Raw genomic sequence first — 26,777 nt, 5'->3', positions numbered from 1 at the left:
CACTTGTCCACTTCATACCCGACACAGTGTACGATACCCACAGGATGGGTTCTCCATGCTTGGGCAAATGCCCACTGGTGTGGTAAAACTGACCGCTCCCTAGTAAAATTCTGCTCAACGGTCTTGAAATAACTCCACAGAGGCCGGTATCCCACAACCAATTCACACATTATTTGTAAGTAGAGAGTCCTTGATGCCGATTCAGCTCCCTCAGAGCCAGCTCTCAGACTGCACAGAATCCCTGGCATTCCTGATTTTTATTTTCAGTGCTTATTTTCCCCCAGCACCATGTAATGTGTGTGCAGGTGTCAGACACAGTGAAGAACTATAAGTATGTCAATCTTTATTTATATTCCACCACCTGGAAGAAAGGAAACACCCAAGGGGCCAGTGACAAGCAGTGCCATTCTCATCAAAAGGCAATGCCTCGTGATCAAAAGGTGAAGGGGAGGGCAGGGATTAAATCAAAAGAGTTGGAGGGGAAATAAGACATCCACACCCTACAGTCTCCCTGAACAGCACCTCCCATTCTTTCTTTTTAATACATTGACTGTGTGGTCCAGGCAGTTCAGAGGTCAGTCCCACTCCTTAAGACAAAATGGAGAGTCCTTTCACCACTGATCCAGCTCCATCAAAACCTGCTCTCAGAGTGAACAGAATGTCTGACAGTCCTGTGTGTTTTTTGCTTTTCTTTTTTTTCCCCAGCATCCATGTCATATGTGTGCAGGTGTAGGACACTGTGAAGAACAACAAGTGTGTATATCTTTATTTATATTCCATCACCCGGAAGAAAGGAAACACCCGAATGGCCAGTGACAAGCAGTGCCCTTCTTGACAAAGGACAATGCTGCGTGATCAAAAGGTGAAGAGGAGGGTAGGGATTAAATCAAATAGTGTTGGAGGGGGAAATAAGACACTCCACTCCCTGCAGTGCCACCTCTCCCTGAACAGGCACTCCTGATCTTTTGATTTTTTATAACAATACAGTTCACAAAGCAGTTGACATTAACACCTACATATAGAGAAACAGCAATTTTACAAGGTAGGAAGTGGCAAAGCCAGGCCCCAACCCCCACCGTTCAACCAGTTTTCAGGGAAATCAGGACAAACCTCAAATCCCACTTTCAGTCATCACAAAACAGTAGCAGTAACAAATACATATAAGACAGTCCAATTAGATAAAAAACAGTGCATAGAATACAGACCCCACCTCCCCTTCAATCCAGCAAGCTGCCCATCCCTTCCACCTTCTGGCCACTCTAAGACAGCCTGCCCCATGACCCTTCTGGTTCTTGATCCGCCCTCTGCCCCTTTCGACTCTTGGTCTGCCCTGACACTTCCCATAGGACAGTCCATCCTGTTTCCCCAACTGCCCCAGGACGACAGCGATCAGGACAGCCTACCCACATTCTGGCTTCCCTAACCGCCTTTTGAGCCTTCCAGCCACCTCTAAAACAGTCCGCCCTGGTATTTGCCCGGGGTGACAGCACTGAGGATGGCATTCCTGCCTTCCGGCTCTCGGTCTGCCCGAAAGTACCATCTAGCTCTTGCCCACCCCAATATGCCATCCAGCCTGTGGACTGCCCTGACAGACCTTCCGGCCACCTCTAGGCAGCCCAGCCCCTTCCCTGGGACGATGGTGAGGAGAGGGCAGCCCATAAGCCTGCACTCAGTTTTTTTTATTTTATTAAAGAATTACAAAACAGTTTACACAAAGGAAAACAGTTAACATTTACAGCTGTATACAACAGCAATTTTACAAGGGAGAGGAGCAGCAAAGCCAGGCCCCAAACCCTAGCGTTCAACCAGTTTACAGGGAGATGAGGACAAACCTCAAATCCCAGCTTCACATATGAAAAGACAGTGACAATGACATTTGTACATGAGACAATACTGTTACATACAAAAGTGCAGACAATACAGATGCACTCATTATTATCTATCAGCCAGGGCTCCCTGATTGGACCAGATTAACAGCCCCAATCAAGTGAGGTCCAGCTGGCTGATCTTGTGACAATCATTACATTCTTCCCTCTCTGACTCCAAGGGTATGGGCCGGTTCTTTTTTCTGTAGCACCGGGTCAGGTTTCTGTGACTCTGCCTCTGATACAGGCGGCATGTAACAGACGGTCTCTTGTACCTGGAACCTCTCGGATGAAATGCATTCTCCTCATCAAGGGGCAAAGGCATTGAGGTGAAGACACTTGCCATGTCCACCGCAGATTCTGACGTACTTCAATGTTTGATAGAGAGGGAAACCCCACAGATTCCAGAACAATCGGAAAGGCTGTCGAGGAGCCGGGCATGTCTGCTCTTGCACTGTTTGTGGGTTTGCAGCTTTCATATGGTCCTTGTGCTTATTCAGGCCCATCACACCTACCTGAACTTTATACATCATTGGATCTGACTTCACGTCGATCATGCCTCTTATCTATGCAGGGCCATTCTTATGTGCCTATACCAAACTTCATCCCGAAAGTAAACAGTCTCTCTCGCTTAGCACTGTTTATGTGCAGCATTGGCATTTCAGATGCAGCTTCGCCCTCTTGTCTCCAAGTCAAAAAAGATCAGATTTAACCTGGTGCAGAGTCTTCTCTCTTTATCAACTCTGCTGGATCTATCCCAGTAGTTGATTGAGGGGTGTCCTATAATCAAATTGGAACTGGAACAGTTTGATATCTAATGAAGCTGCAAGCTGTTTCTTTAAGTCTGCCTTCAAAGTTTGGATGCTCTTTCTGCCAGACTATTGAATGATGGATGGTATGGAGCTGTCCTTATATGATGACTATCATTCAACTTTAGGAAATACTCAAATTCTTTGCTAGCAAATAATGGCCCATTATCTGTGACCAACACTTCAGGGAGTTCATGTATTGCAAAAGACGCGTATAGATTTTTCATCACCGCCCTTTGTTTGATGAATGAACTCTGTGTGTCCAGCCATTTTGAGTGGACGTCCGCAATGACTGAGAAACTGAACCCATGAAAGGACTGACATAGTCGACATGTAACCAAGTTAATGCCTCTGTTCAATTACATCATCTGAAAGTGCTGAGTTAATTTTCCCAAGTACTCTAAAGTACTCACCGCATTATTTCTAAACTCCTCCACTGTCTGTAAGCTATCAGCCTTTTTGATAGCCAGTACTGGCTGAGCAGAAAGATTGGAAAGGGTAAACCCACTGGCCCGTTACCAAATCCCCAGACTCAGCTCAGCAGAAACATTGCCAGGACGTTGTACTCTCCTTCTGTTGGGTTGGGGGGAGGGGTTGGGAGTATCTGTTGCAAGCTGGAGTCAGATATGCTGCCGCATATAGCACAGGGGCACCCTCAGGGGCTGTCAAGGTGGGTTATGTGACCCAACTTGATGCTCTGGATCTTCCTTTTGCATATGTTTGTTTCACTTTTACCTTCCGTTGCTGTTTTCTCTCTATCTCTTTTCATCCAATTTCTCCTTTTCTTGCTCCTTTTTGTAGGTAAAAACAATGACTGCAGATGCTGGAAATCAGATTCTGGATTAGTGGTGCTGGAAGAGCACAGCAGTTCAGGCAGCATTCCACATCCATCAAAGTTTTACCTGCACATCCACCAATATCATTTATTGTATCCGTTGCTCCCGATGCGGTCTCCTCTACATTGGGGAGACTGGACGCCTCCTGGCAGAGCGCTTTAGGGAACATCTCCGGGACACCCGCACCAATCAACCACAACACCCTGTGGCCCAACATTTCAACTCCCCTCCCACTCTACCAAGGACATGGAGGCCCTGGGCTTCGTTCACTGCCGCTCCCTCACCACCAGACGCCTGGAGGAAGAACGCCTCATCTTCTGCCTCGGAACACTTCAACCCCAGGGCATCAATGTGGACTTCAACAGTTTCCTCATTTCCCCTTCCCCCACCTCACCCTAGTTCCAAACTTCCAGCTCAACACTGTCCCCATGACTTGTCCTATCTGCTTATCTTTTTTTCCACCTATCCACTCCACCCTCATCCCTGACCTATCACCTTCATCCCCTCCCCCACTCACCTATTGTACTCTATGTTACTTTCACCCCACCCTCACCCTCCTCTAGCTTATCTCTCCACCCTTCAGGCTCTCTGCCTTTATTCCTGATGAAGGGCTTTTGCCCGAAACGTCGATTTTATTGCTCCTTTTTGTACCTGTTCTGACACTGAATTCACTCCCCCTTCTGACATTCAAAGAATAGAGGACATCATCTGGGTCAAGATGCTGGGGGAGATTCTGAATGAAATGAATTGCAATATGGCAAGACAATGTGACGTCCACATTCATGGAAGAATCATTAGCTGCCAGTTTGCATTGCAGTCCAACAGCTTCTTCAGTTGAAAATACATTGCCTGTCCTTCACTGTTGCTGCAATTCTGAAACTCCTTCCCTAATAGCATGGTGAGTATCCTGGCACTACATTCAGTGCTGAGGTTTAATGTACTTCACCACCAGTTTCTCAAGGTCATGGACAACAAATGCTGGCCTTGCTAAGACACTTGGATCCCATTTCAGACAAAAGACACACAGCTCCATTTAGTTCATGACTACAGGAATTTGAATACTAGTGAATATAAAATAAAATTTTAAATCACATGTTTTATGACAAATGGTGGCTCAGTGGTTAGCACTGCTGCCTCACAGCACCAGGGATATGAGTTCTATCCCAGCCTCTGGCGACTTTCTGTGTGGAGTTTGTATATTCTCCCGTGGGTTTCGTTCGGGTGCTCCAGCTTCCTCCCACAATCCAAGGGTGTGTAGGTTAGGTGGATTGGTCATGTTAAATTGTCCATAGTGTTCAGAGATCTGTAGGTTAGATGGAATTAGTCATAGGAAATGCAGGGTAACAGGGATAGGGTAGACGGATGGGTTTGGAAGCTATGCTTTTTGGAGGGGTAGTGTGAACTAGATGGGCCAAATGGCCTGCTCCCACACTGTAGGGATTCTGTGAAGCTTTTCTAAAAAGTAAGAAACAAAAACCTGAAAGCACACAAAAGGTAATTGGATTTGAGTGATGGCCACAGTTATCTGATACTCTTGTTTTCCCACTTTCAGAGCAGAAGCACCAGGTCATCAAAATGAAATGGGTTAATGCCTCTGTTTAAATATTGGAGGGTGAAATTTCAGACAAATTGTACCAGGAGTAATTTTAACCCTCACTGTCTGGGTGGTATACTACGCAAGTACAATGCATGACCATTGGAGAACCTGCCCAAAAGTTGCCTTGTTGAAATTAGGCACCAGCAGAAACAAGAAGCAAGTTCAAATTTCAGAAGCGAATATCATTTCCAATCCACTGTGAGTTGGGAAAATAAAGTTGAAACACACTGAAAATATGTTCAAAATAGAGAGTTACTGTAATATTTAGCTGATGGAAACAGAGTACTTGAATTGGTTAGGAACTGAAGGTTAACAGCACTGTTGTGTGCACTTATAGGAGTTGATTGAAAAATACACACTAATGTTATAGTATACAAGTATGTTGATTAGTTTGTAGTAGAACATTGGACAGAAACTAATGAATGACATGGGCTATAACAAGATTTGTGGCAGAATTGGGCAAGGCCTAGCTCATCATTGAGAGCAGCTCGTTACATCTTCAATACATTTGCACAGCAGCATGGCAAGTTTCACACTAGGCTATGGTGATTTGCCAATTAAGAGGAATTATAGTTTTCTAAGTGCTTATTAATAACTCAGATTATTAATATTCAGCTTCCTATCTTACCAAATGCACTGAACAAGCTAGATGTTGAGAATTCTGGAAGTCAGAGCAAGTACTTGGTGATTTCAGTTTGCTGCTTGCTTCAAAGGACCTCTGTGTTGGACACCTCTCAGGACATGCTCCATGGGCATTGGCCATATATATCCCATGTCCACAGGTATTGATATCTGACATGTGCCAGGCTCTAAGAACCCTCATGGCATGCCTCTGTGCCACTTACAGAAAGGTTCTGTACTTCAAAGCTGCAACTTGGGCTCCCATTGTAATGCTGTGTAAGGATGCTACACACTTGGGAACAAGCACTTTGCTCATGGACTGAATCAGGCTGCATTTCCAGACTGTTTGTTCACTATCATAGTACTCACTCACTCTGAGCCCACCTGGATACTGACTTGTCTTCCTTTATTGTGCTTTCCCCATCAGTCAGAGGTACCATAGCTCCCAGTCTTGCTGTATTACCTTGTTGTTTAGTGCAGCCACAAAACCAGAAAGCTTAAGATGGACGTCAGCATTCCTCAGTCAAGTCAAGTGAGGTAGCCTACTGTCAGCGGGTCTCTGCACAGTAAATCAAGGGTAGACTCCACTGAATCATAGAGATCTTCAGCATGGAAAGGATCTTCCAGTCCATCAAATCTGTGCCAGTCAAAAACAACCATCTCATTATTCTAATGTCATTTTCCAGCACTTAACTATAGTCTTGGGTGCGTCAGCATTGGAAGTATATACCAGTCCAGATGCTTGGACATGGTCAGTCAGCCACTCTACATAATGGGTATGGAGCTTAATATACTTTGTTTTGACTCTTTTTGCTCTGACATGGGTTGTTTTCCTTCTGGGATGAGAGAGGCAGGCATTTAGGGAAACGAAAGTAGGTGGTACAGCTGTTTCTTTGGGGAAAATGTTAGGAACTATGTAATGGAACTCTGAATTGACAGTGCTTGCCTGGACTGTACAGCAACCTTTTAAAGATTGTACTGGCGCCAGGGCTGTTGGTCAATTCCAGGACATCCCAACATTGGTGAGTTGTTCTGGGAACAGTGTGTGGTAAAGTGGGGCTACAACTGGATCGGATGTATGCCATAGGGCTGTGTAGGTAGTTAATGAGGTGAGTTTGATAAGATACATTGATAAAATGTGCTGGGCCTCACAGTGAAATCCAACCAGGAAACCCAACTCAACTGGCATTTAAATGAAAAAAAATGTTCAGCCAATGTATCTAATTCTGGGCATCACAATTTAGGAATGATTGTCAAGGACCAAGAGAAGTGTAGAGATTTACTACCAGTGATGAGTGACTTCAGTTATATAGAGAGGCCATGGAGACTGATGTTGGTGCCCTGAGAGCAGAGACGGTTATGTAAGATTTGCTCGAGGTGTATAAAAGAATAAGAGGTTTTAGTGAAACAGAGAATAACTGTTTCTGTCAATGGCACAATTGTCCGAATTGGCACAAAGGTTGGTAAAATAAGAAGACAGATTTAAGTAAATTAACTAGAAGGAATATCGGGAGATTTTTATTTCTCAATGCAATGTGTTTTCATGATTTCTGATGTACTCCCAGAAATAGTGACAGAAACAGAGTCAATTTTAATTTACAAAAACAAATTGAATAAATATTTGTAAAGGAAAACAAATGCAGGGTATTGAGAAGGAGCAGGGACCTTGGATCAATAGGAAAATTCTTTTGAAGACCTGGGATAAAGGTGTTGGGATGAATGGCCTCCTTGTATATTGTACATTCATGCATCTATCTGCTTAGAGCAGAGCCATATAAATGTCTTTTATCCAATGTTCACTGCAGCTGTCATCTCAATCTCCATCACATTACAATGAATGCTAAATAGACCACAGTAATCAATGAGACTTGTCCCTTGGTGGCGTTATCAAAGATATCCAAATGATGTAGTAATTGTCTACCTTACCTTTAATGCACTTAGTTTTAGCATTGAGCAAGAAATGCCCTCGGCCTCTCTGCTGGTTCCATGTTCTTAGGATATAAAACTAAAACTGTTGATCGTAATAATGTAATATAGGAATTCTAGCCCAGCTACAATTTCAATTTTAATTATTATAGCACACAGCATACCTGAAAGCATGCCAAGGTAATACAGAAAGTAATTTGTTTTACCTGGATTTGCTTGTAGGTTAATGTTGACAGACTCATGCATAATCCAGCAGACTATTCCCTAAAGAAACATCAAATTATCCAGATCGGCAATTGGGAGGGAGTAAGGAAAGAATAAGAGAAAGGAAGATAGTAGAATATTGCGATACTCTGAGGAAACACTGAATGATATAAAAACAACCTTTGTCTCCATCTGAAGTAAACGGTTTCTTCGAACCATATTCTTGAAAAAAATGGGAAAATAACAGTTGTTGTGGCCAAACATACTACAAATTAAGTCAATTGAATTCATATGTTACATGAACAATCATCTGTTTCCTATTTGTTGTTAAGGAATTGGCATATTCTGGGCATACACAGAGGACTCTCTATTTACATGGTTTAGTTAGTGTAGCTGTTGTGACATGTAGCTCTTATAATGAAATGGCAAATGAATAGTTAAGTAAAGCCAGGGTGAATTTTGACCGCTTTTTTGAATTTCACTTCCTTCTTTTTTTTCATGGGATGTGAGCATTCCTGGCAAGACCAGAAGCTACTGCCCATCCTTCATTTTACTTGAACTGAATGATTTGCTCAGCCATTTCAGAAACAGCCACATTGCTGTGGGTCTGGAGTCACACATAGGCCAGACACAGTGAAGGCAGCAAATTTACTTTCCTAACGGACAATAGATGTTGTGGAACTTAAACACTGAAACAGATTGGTGAATCTGACTTAAGCAAATTTGCAGAAACCACAGTCAAAATCCCTTGGTTAATTCACCTGCCAGAAATTCCTCTTTGCCTGGTCATTACAAATTTTAACAGACAGGTGTCTAAACCATCCAACTAGAGTCAGGATGTTAATCATGATCTGATGAAATCACAGGCTCACAGGCCTACTTTTTCTGAAACTGTTGACCAACAGTTTTGTTCCTTCAAGTGACAGAAGCAAATTTGTGCCTCTCTAGGCCTGAGATTCCTCGCCTCTCACACCACTCTTCCTTACTATGCAACAATGCCAGGACATATTTTGGTCCCATTTGCTCAAATGTTGGTGAGTAGCTTCATGCTGTATCACTTTTTGCAAGTCAACAGCAACTTGCTGTCTGTTCCAGGCAGATGCAGGACAATGATAAGATCTGCTGTTTAACATCATCATGAGCTCACACCACAGCGATTAATAGGTGGAAACGCATCTGCTTGAAACCCACTTAGAATTATAGAGTCATAGTGTTGTACAGAACAAAAGTAAACCCTTCCGTCCAACCCCTCTATGCTGACCAGATATCCTAAATTAATCTCGTCACATTTACCAGCATTTGCTCCATTTCCCTCCAAACCCTTCCTATTCATATACCCATCCAGATGCCTGTTAAATGTTGTAATTGTACCAACCTTCACCACTTCCTCTGGCAGCTCATTCCAGACATGTACCACCCTCTGCGTGAAAAAGTTGCCCCTTAGATCAATTTTCATTCTTTCCCCTCTTGCCTTAAACCTCTACCCTCTAAAATTTGGAGTCCTCCACCTCAGGGAAAAGACTATTTACCCTATCCATGCTCCTCATGATTTTATAAACCTCTGCAAAGTCACCCCTCAATCTCCGATGTTCCAGGGAAAACAGCCCAGCCTATTCAACCTCTCCCTTTAGCTCAAATCCCCCAACCCTGGCAACATTCCTGTATGTCTTTTTTGAACCTTTTCAAGTTACACAACATCCGTTCAATAGGAAGGATACCAGAATTGCAAGCAATATTCCAAAAGTGGCCTAACCAACGTCCTGTATAGCTGCAACATGACCTCTCAACTTCTGTACTCAATACGCTGACTAATAAAAGAAAGCACACCAAATGCCTTCTTCACTATCCTATGTATCTGCGACTCCACTTTCAAGAAGCTATGAACCCTGCACTCCAAGGTCACTTTGTTCAGCAGCACTTCCTAGGATCTTAGCATTAAGTGTATAAGTCCTGCTAAGATTTGCTTTCCCAAAGTGCAGCACCTCACATTTATCTAAATTAAACTCCATCTGCCACTTCTCAGCCCATTTGGCCCCTCCGATTAATATCCCGTTGTAATCTGAGATAACCTTCTTCGCTGTCCACTACACCTCTAATTTTGGTGTCATCTGCAAACTTACTAACTGTACCTCTTATGTTCACATCCAAATAATTTATATAAATGATGAAAAGTAGTGGACCTAGCACCGATCCTTGTGGCACTCCACTGGTCCCAGGCCTCCAGTCTGAAAACCAACCCTCCACCACCACCCTCTGTCTTCTACCTTTGAGCCAGTTCTGTATCCAAATGGCTCATCAATCCTCTTTGTTACTTCTTCAAAAAACTCAATCAAGTTTGTGAGACATGATTTCCCATACACAAAGCCATGTTGATTATCTCTAATCAGTCCTTGGCTTTCCAAATACATGTACATCCTGTTCTTTAGGATTCCCTCCAACAACTTGCCCACCACTGACATCAGGCTCACTGGTCTATGTTCCCTGGCTTGTCCTTACCACCCTTCTTAAACAGTGGCATCACATTAGCCAACATCCAGTCTTCCGGCACCTCACCTGTGACTATTGATGATACAAATATCTCAGCAAAGGGCCCAGCAATCATTTCCCAAGCTTTCCACAGAGTTCTAGAGTACACCTGTTCAGGTCCTGGGGATTTATCCACTTTCATGTGCTTCAACACATCCAGCACTTCCTCCTCTGTAATATGGACATTTTTCAAGATGAACCCAGTATTCCAAAAGTGGCTTAAACCAATGTCCTGACCACACCATGACCTCCTAACTCCTATACTCAATGCATCAAACAATAAAGGCAAGCATACAAAATACTTTCTTCATTATCCTGTCTATTTGTGACTCCACTTTTATGGAACTATGAACCTGCCCTCCAATGTCTCTTTGTTCAGCAACTCTCCCAGGATCTTGCCATTAAGCGTTTAAGTCCTGTCCTGATTTGCCTTTAACAAATGCAGGACCTCACATTTATCTAAATTAAACTCCATCTGCAATTCCTTGACTTTTAACTTGACATTAAAACTCCCCTATTAAATATTTACTTCATTTTAGTGGACTAACCTTAGAGAAGATAAATGGTGATGGATCTGACTATGGTGAAACTATTTGCAAAGTAGCGACATACTTGGAAATCCATGGTGGGACACTCTCAAGAACACATAGCATGTTATATTGTTGACTATAAACCCAAATTTTGAAGCCAGGCAATGATCAAAGGAAAGGCTCAAATCTGGTACTTTATCAACTTTTGCATATCCAAAAGTAGATGATCTTTTCTGTCCTCTCAAAACTTTAAATTTTTAAAGTTAAGATTGGAATTTCGGCAAAAAGCAGAGGTTGTCTTTGAACTGCCAAGGTGTGATTTATCGTCAAAAAATTTGATAGTTGCCAATTGTACTTTGGACCTTCCAACATTAAATAGCAGCATAAATTGGTCTGATTCATGTTCTCACAATCCAAAGACTTTTCCTTAATCTTAGCCATGTTGTAAACCCAGCAATGACAACAAAAATGTTTATCAAATGCTGTATATCCAAAAGTATTATTTCCTCATTTTATTATGCCTGAGGTTTAGCTCAAGGAACTTACTTCAAGGAGATGGAAATTCTTCTCAGGGTTATTGTAGCTTGAGGAAATTTTTTTAAAAAGGCTTCATTTGGCGGAACTTTTCAGAAGTTCTAGGCTGAGAAAATGTTCGGATTCTGGTCTATCCCTCAGGCTGACCTTTTTTTTTACTGCATATTGTCACGATGATATAAAATACAGACTATTAATCTTTCAAAATCTCATCAATCATTTTAAAAGCTTGTGCTTTGAGACTGAGAGAAAAACATTTAGAATTTATCTGAGGGCTTTATAAAACATCAAAGTCATTTGACCTGAAAGTTACCAAACGCCAAGGAATATATAAAGGAATGTCTAATGGCCAGGACTGACCGCCCCACCCAGAAAAGGCTATCCAAGTGGTAATTACCTGGACAATTAAAAGTCATCATCTGGAACATAGAGCTCAGAATAAATCTTCCAACGATCAGTGGGAGTAAAACTTCTCAACTACAAGAATTGCTGGAACAAAGACTTGAATCCGAAAGTTGTTATGTAAAGAGATCCTCCAACTGATCACAGGGGATCTCTGACAATGGAACATTGAAACTCTTTGTGAAAGGTTTTGTCATAAGTGTGTTTTTTGCTGCAGAGATAAACATATTCAGAGAGTCATACAGCACAGAAACAGACGTTTCATTCCAACCAGTCCACGCTGAACATAATTACAAACTAAACTAGTCCCACCTGCCAGTGCTTGGCCCATATCCCTCTAAGCATTCCTTACTTGTGTACTTACCTAAATATCTCTAAAAGCTGTAACTGTACCTGGATCCACCACTTCCTCTGGAAGTTCATTCCACACACAAACCACTCTGTGTACAGAATTGTCCCTCATGTCTTTTATAAATCTCTCTCCTCTCACCTTAAAAATATGCTCCCCCATCTTGAAATCCCCCACCCTAGGTAAAAGACACCTGCTATTTACCTTATCCATACGGCCCATTATTTTATAATCATCTATAAGGCCACCCCTCAACCTCCAAAATTCCAGTGAAACAAGTCCCAGCCTCTCCTTATAACTCAAACCCTCCATTCCTGGCAACATCCTGGTTAATCTCTTCTGAACTGTCTCCAGCTTAATAATATCCTTCCTATAATCAGGTGACCAGAACTAGACAGAGTATTCCAAAAGAGGACTCACCAATGTCCTATACAACATCAACACACTGTCTCAATTCCAAAACTCAATGAATGCTAATGAAACTCCACTCTTCATCCCATTGATTCAATTGATCAAGATCTCTCTGTAATCTTAGATGGGCTTCTTCACTGTCCACTATACCACCAATTTTGGTGCCTTCTGTAAACTTACTAACCATGCCTTCTGTATTCTAATCAAAATAATTTATATAAATGACAAACAATATTGAACTCAGTTCTGATCTCTATAACTAATGCACCCAACTCTATGGGCAATTTAGCATGGCCAATTCGCCTAACCTGCACATCTTTGGATTGTGGGAGGAAACCAGAGCAACTGGAGGAACAAAGCAGGCATGGGGAGAATGTGCAAACTCCACATAGACTGTTGCCTGAGACAGGGACCAAACCCGGATCCCTGGCACTGTGATGCAGCAGTGCTAACCACTGAGCCACTGTACCACCCTATCCTCTTGGTTACTTCCTCAAAAAACTCAATCAAGTTTGTGAGACACAATTTCCTTTGCTCAAAACTATGCTGGCTATCCCTAATAATTCTTTGTCTCTCCAAATACATTTAAATGCAATATTTCAGAATCACTTCTAATGATTAACCCACTACCGAAGTCAGAACAACAGGTCTATAGTTCCCAGACTTCTCCTTACGTCCCTTCTGAAACAAAGGCATAACATTAGCCACTCTCCAGTCATCTGGTACCTCACCTGTAGTTCTAGATAATACAAATATTTTTGTAGGGACCCCACAATTTCCTCCTCAGCATCCCACAAAATTCTGGTAATCCAGAAACATGGAGTAATATTCAGAAATTTGTAATCACACCAAGAATAAAGACTTTGTCTCTTTGAAAGTGATTCTCCATTTTGCAAAAAAAGTGATTGACCTTGAAAGAAAATTGATGGCAAACTGAACTCTTTAAAACTATAATAGTCACTACGGACTGCATCCAAAAAACAATAGAGGTCTCAGGTTGAAATCTTTCTACCTCAATGACTCTAACCTGCATATTCTGCTACTTTCCTTTGTGCTGGATGCTACTTTCTTTTAATTTGTACATGTTATGTTTGTGGGCTGAAATGGCAGCCTAATGGCTGCATGCATGATGCTGTGTCTTCAGGTATAGCAATTAATGTAGGGGTATGGGTGGGTTACGCTTTGGCGGGGCGGTGTGGACTTGTTGGGCCGAAGGGCCTGTTTCCACACTGTAAGTAATCTAATCTAATCTAATCTAATCTAATCTAATCTAATATCTTTGCTCTTTCTTTGACACAATGAAACCTCATTAATTACTCCCTTATTCCGCACATCAACAATAGCTAACCACCGGTTTTAATTGGGAAGAAGTACAGCTTCATGCATAAAGGACTTAAGTCTTGTTGTGACCAGTCAAGGAAGTTGAACAGAGGGGAAACAGTTCATCCCTTTTCTCCTGGTCAAAAGAAAATCTCATCTGTTCTTCAAAGTGAATAGCGGCAGTATCAGTTAATGGAATTTGCATCCACAATACATGCAACATTAACATCTAATTCTTATGCATCATATTTATTACAGGGAGAGTGTACTTTTATAAATTACATTTTGTAAGTTATTTCCAGTTAACATGTATCTGAGGAGAAGGAATCAGAGTCAATGTTTCAAGTCTGATTGACTCTTCTGCAGAACTGGGTGTCATAAATGTGTTTTAGATGCTACAATGCCATGTTACCCTGTTTGAGATTCCGACATTACAAGTGATAACATTACACACATCAGGTAAATGTACTCTTCTAAATATTGACTTCCAGAACTTAGTGCAGAAAAACGCGAGGATACTGAGGCCAGACACGACCTACACTCATTCCCTTCAAGTGTATGACTGTTGGAGGTTATGATGCTTCTGCAAAAGGGAATGGGGTGGAACATGTTTATTTCTCAATGGAAGTGAGGTTCAAACCTAGGGAGCAAACCTGGCTGATTTGTTACTCCATATTTGGAGGAGATCGAAGTTGTGGGGGCAGTTATTTGCTAAGATTGCTTCTCCTGTGGATTGTGCTGCTCCTATGACATTGAGCCTGCATTGATCTATCCTCATGGATTATACTTCTCATGGCATCTGGGTATTGGGTACTTGTCCTGCACTCTTGGCTCTACTTTGTTCACCTGTTCCCGCTACTAGTGTGCTGCATCTCCGCCTTTTCATTTTTTCAAGAGTAACTCTCGGCTTATAAATCCTGTAAACATTTTATTTGCTTTCTTCTCTACAAGACACTGATCACAGCTTTCTACTACAGATCTTCCATTACTCTTTTCTTAGACTGTTGATCACATGGGACTATTGATGTCAGATTTACATCATTATGTGCATCATCATTTTCATCACGAACGTGCTTGTTCTCATTATATTATATGAATCATTCTTCTCTTCATCCCACAGTGAATGTGAGGAACAAAATAGGTTAGGTCCATCTTAGCTCATGTGGATTAGTGGGAATTGAATGAGAATTTGTTTCACTGTATTTATAACATTGGGAAAGAAACCTGCAGGGAAAATCACATTTGGGAAAGAATGGACCTATATGGGATAGTCAGCTTAGCGTTGTGTACAGAAGGTCTTGTCTCACAAATTTGATTGAGTTTTTTTGGGAAAAAAACAGGGAAGATAGCAACATTTAAGAGGGATTTAGATAGAGACTTAAAAGGGCAGAGAATAGAGGGGCATGGACTATGTGCAGGCAAATGGAAATAGTTTAGAATATCATCATGGTCAGTGCTGACATGGTGGGCCAAAAGCCTGTTCCTGTGCTATACCGTTCTATGCTCGAGGTTCTGTGTACAATGATTTTCATCTATTTTTTCTTCATTTTATGTTTTTTTTTGCCAGAACCTGTTCTCTACTTGCTTTATCAGAATCCCAACATTATGGAAACAGGCCTTGCAGCCCAACAGGTCCACACCGACCCTCTGAATATCCCACCCAAACCCATTCCCCTACATTTACTCATGACTCATGCACCAAACCTTTACATCCCTGAACACAATGGGCAATTTAGCACGGCCAATTCACCTCACCTGCACATCTTTGGATTGTGGGAGGAAACCGGAGCACGTGGAGGAAACCCACACAGACACACTGTCCTCATGACCTGTCCTACCTGCCCATCTCCCTTCCCACCTATCTGCTCCACCCTCCTATCTGACCTATCATCTCCATCCCCACCCCATTTATCTATTGTACTCTTTGCTACCTTCTCCTCAGCTTCCCCCCCTCCTCCACAGCAACCCCCCCCCCAACCCCTCCACTTCCCACTTATCTCTCCACTCTGGAGGCTCTCTGCCTCCATTCGGGCTTTTGCCTGAAACATCGATTTTCCTGCTCCTCGGATGCTGCCTGACCTGCTGTGCTTTGCCAGCACCACTCTAATCTGAACACAGGGAGAATGTGCAAACTCCACACGGAGGCTGGAATCGAACTCGGGTCCCTAGTGCTGTGAGGCATCAGTGTTAACCACTGAGCCTCTGTGCCACCCAACAATGAGACACACAATGCATTGTTAAATAAACTAAATGTTAAGTAATGATAACTGTTAACAAAAGTAATAAAGCTAGATGATACCTCAGGTGTCATTAGCAAGCTGCAGATACCTAATAGGCACACTCAGGCTCTGATTCAATAACACTGAAGTATGACAGCTTCACATCCTGCAGCAGAAATAACTGCAACTGTTGCTCAAAATCAGCAAGAGATTTAGTTGTATATTTCTGGCTTGACTCCTGTGTCAAGCTGTGATGACACTAAACATTGCACTGAGACTTGTGGCTGTTGAGGTTTTGACATGACTATAACATGCAGTAAAGATGAGAGCTAAATATATCTGCTTTGATAGATATGTTGTTGCAAGGATAATAACCAATGCATTGCTTGGTGCAGCACAACACAACTTTATAACTGATATAATTCCTTCATACTATTTTTTCATATGATAAACTATGAACCTGAGATATGCTGGGAACATACACATTAAAGTCTGGTGAAATAGAGAGAGATGATGAAAGCTTGAAAATCCTTTCCATCATATGATACTCAGGGAACCCAGACACATTTACCACACCATTAATATGTACTTGAAGAATGTATAATTTGAAAATCAACCTGTTTGGCCAAGCTATGAGCACACCCTCCTTGACCATGAAGTCCTAGGGTTGGTTTGAATTCAGAACTTCTGAGTTGGGGGTGAGTTTTACCACAAGACCTCTGTAATTGTAAAATTCACTATATTATAGTTTTTTTTTCTCAGCTCCACCATTCTACTTGAAATTTGTGCCCTTTCATATTGTAAATGCAGTATTCTGAGAAACTCTGTGGATCAGTTTGGGTACATGACCCTATATCAGCATTCAGCACGATGGCCTCCATGCCTGCTTCCTTCTGTAGACATTGGTAGCTGGCTCTATTTGTGAACAAAGCAATTTATGGTACTTAACACGATCAGGTCTGTATGCCGGATCAATGAATCAATTATAATTTGCATGTTAGTTAGGTTCAGTTGGTAGCAGGCTCTCCACTCTTTCCAAAGGTTCTGAATCGCAGCCCCAAGAGGATTTGAGGGAAAACAAAGTCCAAGCTACAATCCAGTGCATTACTGAGCCAGTACTGCAGTGTCAGAGATGTTATCCTTTGGGTGATATGTTAAACCCAAGACCTCTTCTGCCCTCTCAAATGGATGTAAAAGATCCATGGCACAGTTTTGAAGCACAGAAACTAGTTAATCACCATAACTAAAATAATAAGTAATATAAATATGCAATGATCATTCATTCACACAGATTATTTCATGATTGTCTTCAAAGACCTTGAGGATAGATTGAAAGACAGTGTGTTCCTCACACAGTTTTAAATTCTTTATCATGCACCATTTATTTTTTTATTCCATTTCTATGTCTCTGTGGCATCATTTTGGAGCTTTTGCTCCGACAGAATTTTTTCTTCTCTTGTGCAGCAACAAACCGATTCTGAATGATGTCATAATTCGTATCATATCAATATAATAATTGTTGCATATTTTCAAAGTGAGTGTGCTGCATGTTGACAGACCCATAAATCTGAAATTAACTCTAAATATTAATTAATCTTAGTATTTAAAGAAAAACAATTCACACGGGAGGTGATGATTTTCATGGTATTATTTCTCAACTATTAATCTAGAGACCCAAGCAATGTTCTAGGGACCTGGGTCAAATTCCCAACATGGCAAATGGTAGAATTTGGATTTAATGAAGATCTGGAATTAAGAGTTTATTGATGGCCATGAAACTGTTGCTAACTGTTGGGGAAAACCCATCAGGTTCACTAATGTCCTTCTTTAGCTTCTGAAGAAGGAGCACTGGACTTGAACTCTGTTAAGTCTGTTTTCTCTCTACAGATGCTGCCAGATCTGCTGAGTTTCTCTTGCATTTTCTGTTTTTTAATTGAGATCTTAACTTGCTGACCTACAAAACTCTGTACCCAGTTTACTTGTCTACAATGGTTTTTTTTCTTGTCATGCAAATTAAGGTATTGACATCATGGCACCAAGGTGCTATCTACTCAAAGATACCAAAAAGATCTACTGATCTTGTTGCCATGGTTGCAATTAGGGTAAGAAGGGTAGGCTTCATTTGTGATTAACAAGGTATTCTTTTTAATGTGGAATTTTCATTGATGCATGCCTGGAAAACAATAGATAGAGACTTAACTTATAATTGTACAGTATTAGAATGGCATGTGTTTGTCCAGTGAGTGAGATAGGTAGGGAAGCAGGTAAGTGGCAGCAGGGCATATCAGGGTTGAGAGCAGTTGGGGTGGTGTCTGAGGGTCAGGGATCATGGGGAAAGTTGGCTGATGAGGTCGGGTCTGGCCAGGATGGAGCTGTCAGGGGTAGGTGTCAGGTTGGGTCACATTGGGCGTGAATTGTCAAGTTAATTCTGGTCGGGGGTGGGGGGAAGGAGTGTGAAGTTGGACGTTCCAGCCAGGATGGGAGACATTGGGAATAGTGTGGAGTCAAATTATAGGATGTGCCCATGCTAGTTGGGCAGATGTGTTGGTGTGAGAGGTGTGGCAGGATTAAAAGCGGCTGTGTTGAGTCATAGTCACTATAATCCTACCAGACTATAGGGCTACTTTCTCATTACAGAGAGACACAACATGTGGCAGTTTAACCTGATGGTCACCATGACTCAGGCAAGGGGAGAGTTTGAGAAAGAGAGTCCTTCATGGCAACCTGGGTGGCTATCAATTATATAGTCATCCAGAACTTAGAGCTGGTTTTAATTCTTGTAACATTTCCTGAATAACTATTTGCGTAATTGAATAGGACCTTTGAAGGTGTTTGACTCTGGACTGCAGTTTATGTGCCACCACTAGGTGTGTTTTATTTGGCAAGATGGGAGAGGGAAGCGTGCAAAGTACAATGTGTATTCAAGCCACCACCACCTAGCAGTCTCATTGACTGGGAGTTCCCATCTAAGCAGTGGATGCCCCACTGTTTTGTTTTATTCATTTAAGGGATGTGGGCATAACTGGCTGGTCAGCAACAGTGAAGGAATGACAAAATATTTCCAACTCAGTACGGTGGGCGACTTGGAGGGAAACTTGAAGGTAGTGGCTCCCATGGATCTGCTGGCCTTGTCTTTCTAAATAGAAGTGTTTCTGGGTTTGGAAGATTCTGCCTGAGGAGCTTTGGTGAATTTCTGCAGTGCATCTTATAGATAGTACACACTGCTACAACTGAGTGTCAGTGGTGGAGGGAGTAGATGCTTATGGATGTAGTCAATTAGATGTGCCAGGCTGCTTTGTCCTGGATGGTGTGAAGCGTTTGAGTTTTGTTGGAGCTGTATCCAGCCATGCAAGTGGAAAGTATTCCATCACACTCCTGAATTCTGTCTTGTAGTTGATGGACAAGCTTTGGGCAGTCAGGAAGTGAGTTAATTGCCATAGTATGCTTCACCTCTAACCTATTCCTGTTGCCACTATGTTTATGTGGTGACTCCATATCAGTTCCTGGTCAATGGTAACCCCCAGGTTGTTGGTAGTTGGGGTTCAGTGATGGTTACACCATTGAATGTCAAGGGGCAGTGTTTAGATTGTCTCTTATTGGTGATGGTCATAGCCTAGCATTTGTGTGGCATGAATGTTACTTGCCACTTGTCAGCCCAAGCCGGGGTATTGTCCAGAATTTGTTGCATTTAAACAAAGACTGCTTCAGTATCTGAGGAGTTGCAAATGGTGCTGAACGTTGAGCAATCAATGATGAATACTCCCATTTCTGACCTTATGATGGAGGGAAGGTCATTGATGAAGCAGCTGAAGATGGTTGGGCCTAGGACACTACCCTGAGGAATTCCAGCAGAGATGTCCTGGAGCTGAGATGATTAACTTCCAAAAACCAAGGCCATCTTCCTATGTGACAGTTATCACTCCAACCAGTGGAGAGTTGGACCCGATACCCATTGATTCCAGTTTTGCCTGGGCTCCTTAATGCCACACACGGCACCAATTTAGACCCTCCACAGTGCACCTTTGGCTGTGATATGCTGTCAGCTGGCTGCTGTTTTTCGTTTAGATGGAACAAAACATATACGTGCTCCCCTCCCTCTGCCCTCTAACTCTGAATTGGAGACAATTTTGGAGGGCTCCAGGCATCAGCTATTTGCACATTGGAAGTTCCCGGGCACTGCAATCAATATTTTATATCCAAAGTTCCTGTTGTGTTTTTTACTGGATACGCTGCTGCAAGGACCATATTCCAGTGGGAAGGTGTGAATCATTTTGTATCTAGTGGCTTGCACAGTTCAATCTATAGTGTAGATACATGCGTACTTATCTGTGTGATCTACGCTTTGAATTTTTTTCCCCTGTGGACAAGCTTTCTTCAGTCAGAATGTAAATTGGCCGAGTCTAGTCCAGTCCTGACCATGAATGTTTGAAAGACCCCTCTGTAATTCTCAAGACACTATTTCAGTTCAGACGACCTGTGATAAGAGGTCCAAGACTCAAAAGAATGACCAGTAACATATGAGCAAATGCCAAGCTTTGGGATGCAGCTCATTTGTGTCTCAGTGATCGGGTTGCCATCAGCTAATTGGAGGAAACTACATACTCTAAAAAAAGGTCTCCCATGCTCTTAGGCAACAGATATTTGAATCTCATTAAACTTACTTTTAACTGTTTATTTTTGCTGAAAACTGTGGAACCAGAGAACATTTCTTCGATAGTAATATGGTCAGAATAAACAATAGAATGGAATGTTATTTTTGAGACCCAGAGGATTCATCATGCCTATATCATGCATTTGATAGCCTGGAAAAATCACTTGAAGTGTTTGATTCAGTCAACAAAAGGGACAAAGTCACCTTCACCTGTTATTGAAACTCAAATTACCTGCAACGGGAAAATCACTGAAACTGGAAATGTAATCATGGAGTAAAACATACATGAATATAGCATTAATCAGTGTTTACTCCAAGTTCCTTTTAAAATCATATGGACTGGTAGCTCAGTTGGATCAATAACTGGAATGTGTTTTAGGGAGATATTACTTTGGCTAAAGGTTAACAATTTGGTTAAAGGTTAAAAATTTACTTTTTATGGTTTATCTATTAATTGGTTTTTAGAAAAAGACTATAGCAGAGGGGTATCAGAAAGTATTTTAACTCAAACCTATACAAAGTAATAAAGTAATTAACTAAGGAGAGACGGCTGGGCAGGTAATGTGCTGTAGCTGTATGATGTAGGAGCTGGCCGATCCCATTGTGAATGGCAGTGACCACTTCTGCAGCAAGTGTTGGTTGCTGGAAGAACTCCGGCTCAGAGTTGATGATCTGGAATCTGAGTTTCAAACACTGCGGCACATCCGGGAGGGGGAGAGTTACCTGGATGCTTTGTTTCAGGAGGCAGTCACACCTGGGAGATTAAGTAATTCACATTCAGGTAGTGATCAGGGACATCAGAGTCTGACTGTAAGTGAGGCAGACAGGGGGAACTTGAGTTCAGGAGTGCAGGAGCCTCAGCCCTTGGCCTTGTCCAACAGGTATGAGATTCTTGCTCCCTATATGGATGAGGAAAAGGGCTCTGGACAGGATGAGCCAGCTGACCACGGCATCATGGTGCAGAAGGCCATTCAAGACGGGGGACCAAAAAGACAAGTAGTTGTTATAGGGGATTCTATAATTAGGGGGACAGATAGTATCCTATGCAAGCCGGATCGGGAGTCTCGCATGGTGTGTTGCCTGCCCGGTGCCAGGGTGCAGGATATCTCCGACCGGCTTGAAAGGATATTGGAGCGGGAGGGAGAGGATCCAGTTGTTGTGGTCCACGTTGGGACTAACAACATAGGCAAAGCTAGGATGGAGGACCTGTTTGGGGATTATCAAGCACTAGGAAGGAAATTGAAGTACAGGTCCTCAAGGGTCATAATCTTCGGATTACTGCCCGAGCCACATGCCAATTGGCAAAGGGATAAGAAAATTAGGGAAGTAAACATGTGGTTAAGGGATTGGTGTGGGAAAGAGGGATTCCATTTCTTGTGGCATTGGCATCAGTTTTGGAACCGGGAGGATCTGTACCATTGGGACGGTCTGCACCCGGACTGATCTGGTACCAATGTTCTAGTGAAGAGGATAAATAGGGTGATCAGTAGGACTTTAAACTTCTGAGTTGGGGGTGAAGGGAAAGTGAAAGCGACAGGGAGTATGGAGTTAAATGGAAAGAAAAGCAGGAGGATAGCATGTATGCAGGTGGATTTGACCTTGAGGCAGATTAGAAATTCAACAAAAAGGAAGGATAACTTAGGACATCTTATGACTTCCAATATCTCTAATTATAAGAATGTTAGCATTAAGACACTTTACCTGAATGCTCGTAGCATTCGTAACAAAGTAGATGAACTAATGGCACAGATCATCGTGAATGATTATGATGTGGTAGGCATCACAGAGACATGGTTGCAGGGGGTTCAGGACTGGCAGTTAAACATCCAAGGATTTACAACTTATCAAAAAGACAGGGAGGTGGGCAGAGGGGGTGGGGTGGCCTTGTTAGTTAAGAACAAAATTAAATCTATGGCACTGAATGACATAGCGTCAGATGATGTGGAGTCTGTATGGGTGGAATTGAGGAACCACAAAAGCAAAAAAAAACATATTGGGAGTTATGTGCAGACCTCCTAACAGTGGTCAGGACCAGAGGCGCAACATGTACCGGGAAATAGAAAAGGCAAGGTCACGGTGATCATGGGGGACTTCAATATGCAGGTGGACTGGGTAAGTAATGTTGCCAGTGGATCCAAAGAAAGGGAATTCTTGGAATGCTTACAGGATGGCTTTTTGGAACAGCTGTCATGGAGCTCACAAGGGAGCAGGCTATTTTGGACTTAGTGCTATGTAATGAACCAGACTTTATAAAAGATATTAAAGTAAGGGAACACTTAGGAAGCAGCGATCATAATATGGTAGAGTTCAGTCTGCAGTTTGAAAGAGAGAAGGTAAAATCGGATGTAATGGTGTTACAGTTAAACAAAGGTAATTATGAGGGCATGAGAGAGGAACTGACAAAAATCGACTGGAAGCAGAGCCTAGCAGGGAAGACAGTTGAGCAAAAATGGCAGGAGTTTGTAGGTATAATTGAGGACACAGTATAGAGGTTCATCCCCAAGAAAAGAAAGATTATCCAGGGAGGGATTAGACAGCCATGGCTGACAAAGGATGTCAGAAAATGTATCAAAGAAAAAGAGAGATCCTATAAAGTGGCCAAGAGCACTGGGAAGTCAGAAGATTGAGAAGGCTACAAAAACAAACAGAGGATAACAAAGAGAGAAATAAGGAAGGAGAGGATCAAATATGAAGGTAGGCTAGCCAGTAATATTAGAAATGATAGTAAAAGTTTCTTTCAATACATGAGAAACAAATGACAGGCAAAAGTAGACATTGGGCCACTTCAAACTGATGCTGGAAGGCTAGTGATGGGAGATAAGGAAATAGCCGGAGAACTTGATAAGTACTTTGCTTCAGTCTTCACAGTGGAAGACATGAGTAATATCCCAACAATTAAAGGGAGTCAGGGGGCTGAGTTGAGTATGGTTGCCATTACAAAAGAGATAGTGCTAGAAAAACTAAAAGGTCTTAAAATTGACAAATCTCCTGGCCCCGATGGGCTACATCCTAGAGTTCTGAGGGAGGTGGCTGAGGAAATAGCGGAGGCGTTGGTTGAGATCTTTCAAAAGTCAATGGAGTCAGGGAAAGTCCCGGATGATTGGAAGACCGCTGTTGTAACCCCTTTGTTCAAGAAAGGATCAAGACAAAAGATGGAAAATTATAGGCCAATTAGCCTAACCTCGGTTGTTGGTAAAATTCTAGAATTCATCGTTAAGGATGAGGTTTCTAAATTCTTGGAAGGTCAGGGTCGGATTAGAACAAGTCAACATCGATTTAGTAAGGGGAGGTCGTGCCTGACAAACCTGTTAGAATTCTTTGAAGAGGTAACAAGTAGGTTAGACCAGGGAAATCCAGTGGACGTGGTCTATCTAGACTTCCAGAAGGCCTTTGATAAGGTGCCACACGGGAGGCTGCTGTGTAAGGTGAGGGCCCATGGTGTTCGAGGTGAGCTACTGGTATGGATTGAGGATTTGCTGTCTGACAGAAGGCAGAGAGTTGGGATAAGAGGTTCTTTTTTGGAATGGCAGCCAGTGACAAGCGGTGTCCCACAGGGTTCAGTGTTGGGGCCGCAGCTGTTCACATTATATATTAATGATCTGGATGAAGGGACTGGGGGCATTCTAGCCAAGTTTGCCGATGATACGAAGATAGGTGGACAGGCAGGTAATACTGAGGAAGTGGGGAGGTTGCAGGAGGATCTAGACAGTTTGGGAGAGTGCTCCAGGAAATGGCTGATGAAGTTCAATGTGAGCAAATGCGAGGTCTTGCACTTTGGAAAAAAGTATATAAGCATGGACTACTTTCTAAACGGTGAGAAAGTTCATAAAGCCAAAGTACAAAGGGATCTGGGAGTGCTAGTCGAGGATTCTCTAAAGGTAAACATGCAGGTTGAATCTGTGATCAAGAAAGCGAATACAATGTTGTCACTTATCTCAAGAGGGTTGGAATATAAAACGGCGATGTGCTACTGAGACTTTATAAAGCTCTGGTTAGGCCCCATTTGGAGTACTGTGTCCAGTTTTGGGCCCCACACCTCAGGAGGGACATACTGGCACTGGAGCATGTCCAGCGGAAATTCACATGGATCATCCCTGGAATGGTAGGCCTAACATACAAGGAACGGCTGAGGGTCCTGGGATTGTACTCATTGGAGTTTAGTAGGTTAAGGGGAGATCTAATAGAAACTTACAAGATAATACATGGCTTGGAAAGGGTGGACGCTAAGAAATTGTTTCCGTTAGGCGGGGAGACTAGGACCCGTGGGCACAGCCTTAAAATTAGAGGGGGTCAATTCAGAACAGAAATGCAGAGACATTTCTTCAGCCAGAGAGTGGTGGCCTGTGGAATTCATTGCCGCGGAGTGCATTGGAGGCCGGGACGCTAAATGTCTTCAAGGCAGAGATTGATAAATTCTTGATGTCACAAGGAATTAAGGGCTACGGGGAGAATGTGGGTAAGTGGAGTTGAAATGTCCATCAGCCATGATTAAATGGCAGAGTGTACTCGATGGGCCAAATGGCCTTACTTCCACTCCTATGTCTTATGGTCTTATGGTCTTATGCATGTCCTCAGCAGAGTGGGAGGGGGAGTTGAAATGTTCGGCCACAGCGTGGTGGGGTTGATTGGTGCAGGTGTCCTGGAGATGTTCTCTGAAACGCCCTGTGAGTAGGTGTCCAGTCTCCCCAACAGAGGGGAGACCGCATCGGGAGCAATGGATCTAGTAAATGACATGTGTGGAAGTGCATGTGAAACTTTGATGGATGTGGAAGGCTCCTTTGGGGCCTTGGACAGAGGTAAGGGGGGAGGTGTGGGCGCAGGTTTTGCAATTCCTATAGTGGCATGGGAAGGTGCCAGGAGGGGAGGGTGGGTTGTTAGGGAGTGTGGACCTGACCAGATAGTCGCAGAGGGAATGGTCCGAGATATAAAAGAGGTAATGAATCTAAGCTGTCAGCTCATGTCTCACTTGTTCCCTGGTATCACAAAGAGCATTGTGTTAGCTGTAGGTTTGTCTGTGAATATTTGAGACATACATGTGCTGTTTGAAGGAATAGTTTTTACAGGAGATCTTTTGATTTCTCCAAACAATGGCTTGGCTCTCAAAAGGAGATTGCCATGTGTAACCAGTGATCCCTTGATCCCTGTTTCAGGAAACAGGACTTTTCATGATGGGATTGTGAGAACAGATGAAAGTCCCATCCTATCTACTTTTGGAGCAGAACCAGGAAATTTCAAGCCTACAAATGTTCAAACAATGCACGTTGAATTAAGAAGGAACAGCTCACCTCAGAATTAGTTTAATAGCATACTCAGATCTTTGTAAATACATCTAAAATATTATCTTTTGAAATCATACATTTTATTTTTATATTTGGTGACATCAATGATGAAAGTAATTGCACTCACTGCTAAAAGAAGAAATGAGTGTATAATGTCTCTCTACTTCCTGTTTCCATCTTCTAAATCATAAAGTGCTGAAGCTCATGTGTTTAAGAAAGCAAGAAATTCATATCTGGTGTTTTGCCAAGTCAAATGCATTTAAGGATTAATTTAGTAAATCCCATTTAAGATAAGACTAGACAATTTGACTGGGTTTTAAAAGTTGTGTAAGTGATAGAAAGCAATACTAAAGTTGAATTCTGGTTGCAAGTCATGAATGATATGTTAAATTTGTGATTCAGCTTTGATATCTTTTTTGTAGTTGTTGCAGTTAAAGACCATTGAAAGCTATTTTCTGCGCTATTATAATAGTTAAAGATATTTCCAGTGAATCTGCATTATAATAACTCCTGTTTTTTCTGACTTAGTTCAATGAAGTCTTTAGTTTGTATCCATGTTTCAGGCAAGTTTAATAATAGTGTTGTCACAGTTCACTGAAAATATTGGGTATAAAGTGACTTATTAGTGTAGCTCATTTAGTAACATGCTTTTCTCTGAGATAGAAGGTTGTGAGCTCAAGTCTCATTGCAAACATTTG

This window comes from Chiloscyllium punctatum, chromosome 23 (genome assembly GCF_047496795.1).
Source record: "Chiloscyllium punctatum isolate Juve2018m chromosome 23, sChiPun1.3, whole genome shotgun sequence".
In the NCBI taxonomy this organism is placed as follows: Eukaryota; Metazoa; Chordata; class Chondrichthyes; order Orectolobiformes; family Hemiscylliidae; genus Chiloscyllium; species Chiloscyllium punctatum.
The sequence above is the reverse complement of the archived record's forward strand: the minus strand, read 5'-3'. Positions refer to the sequence as shown.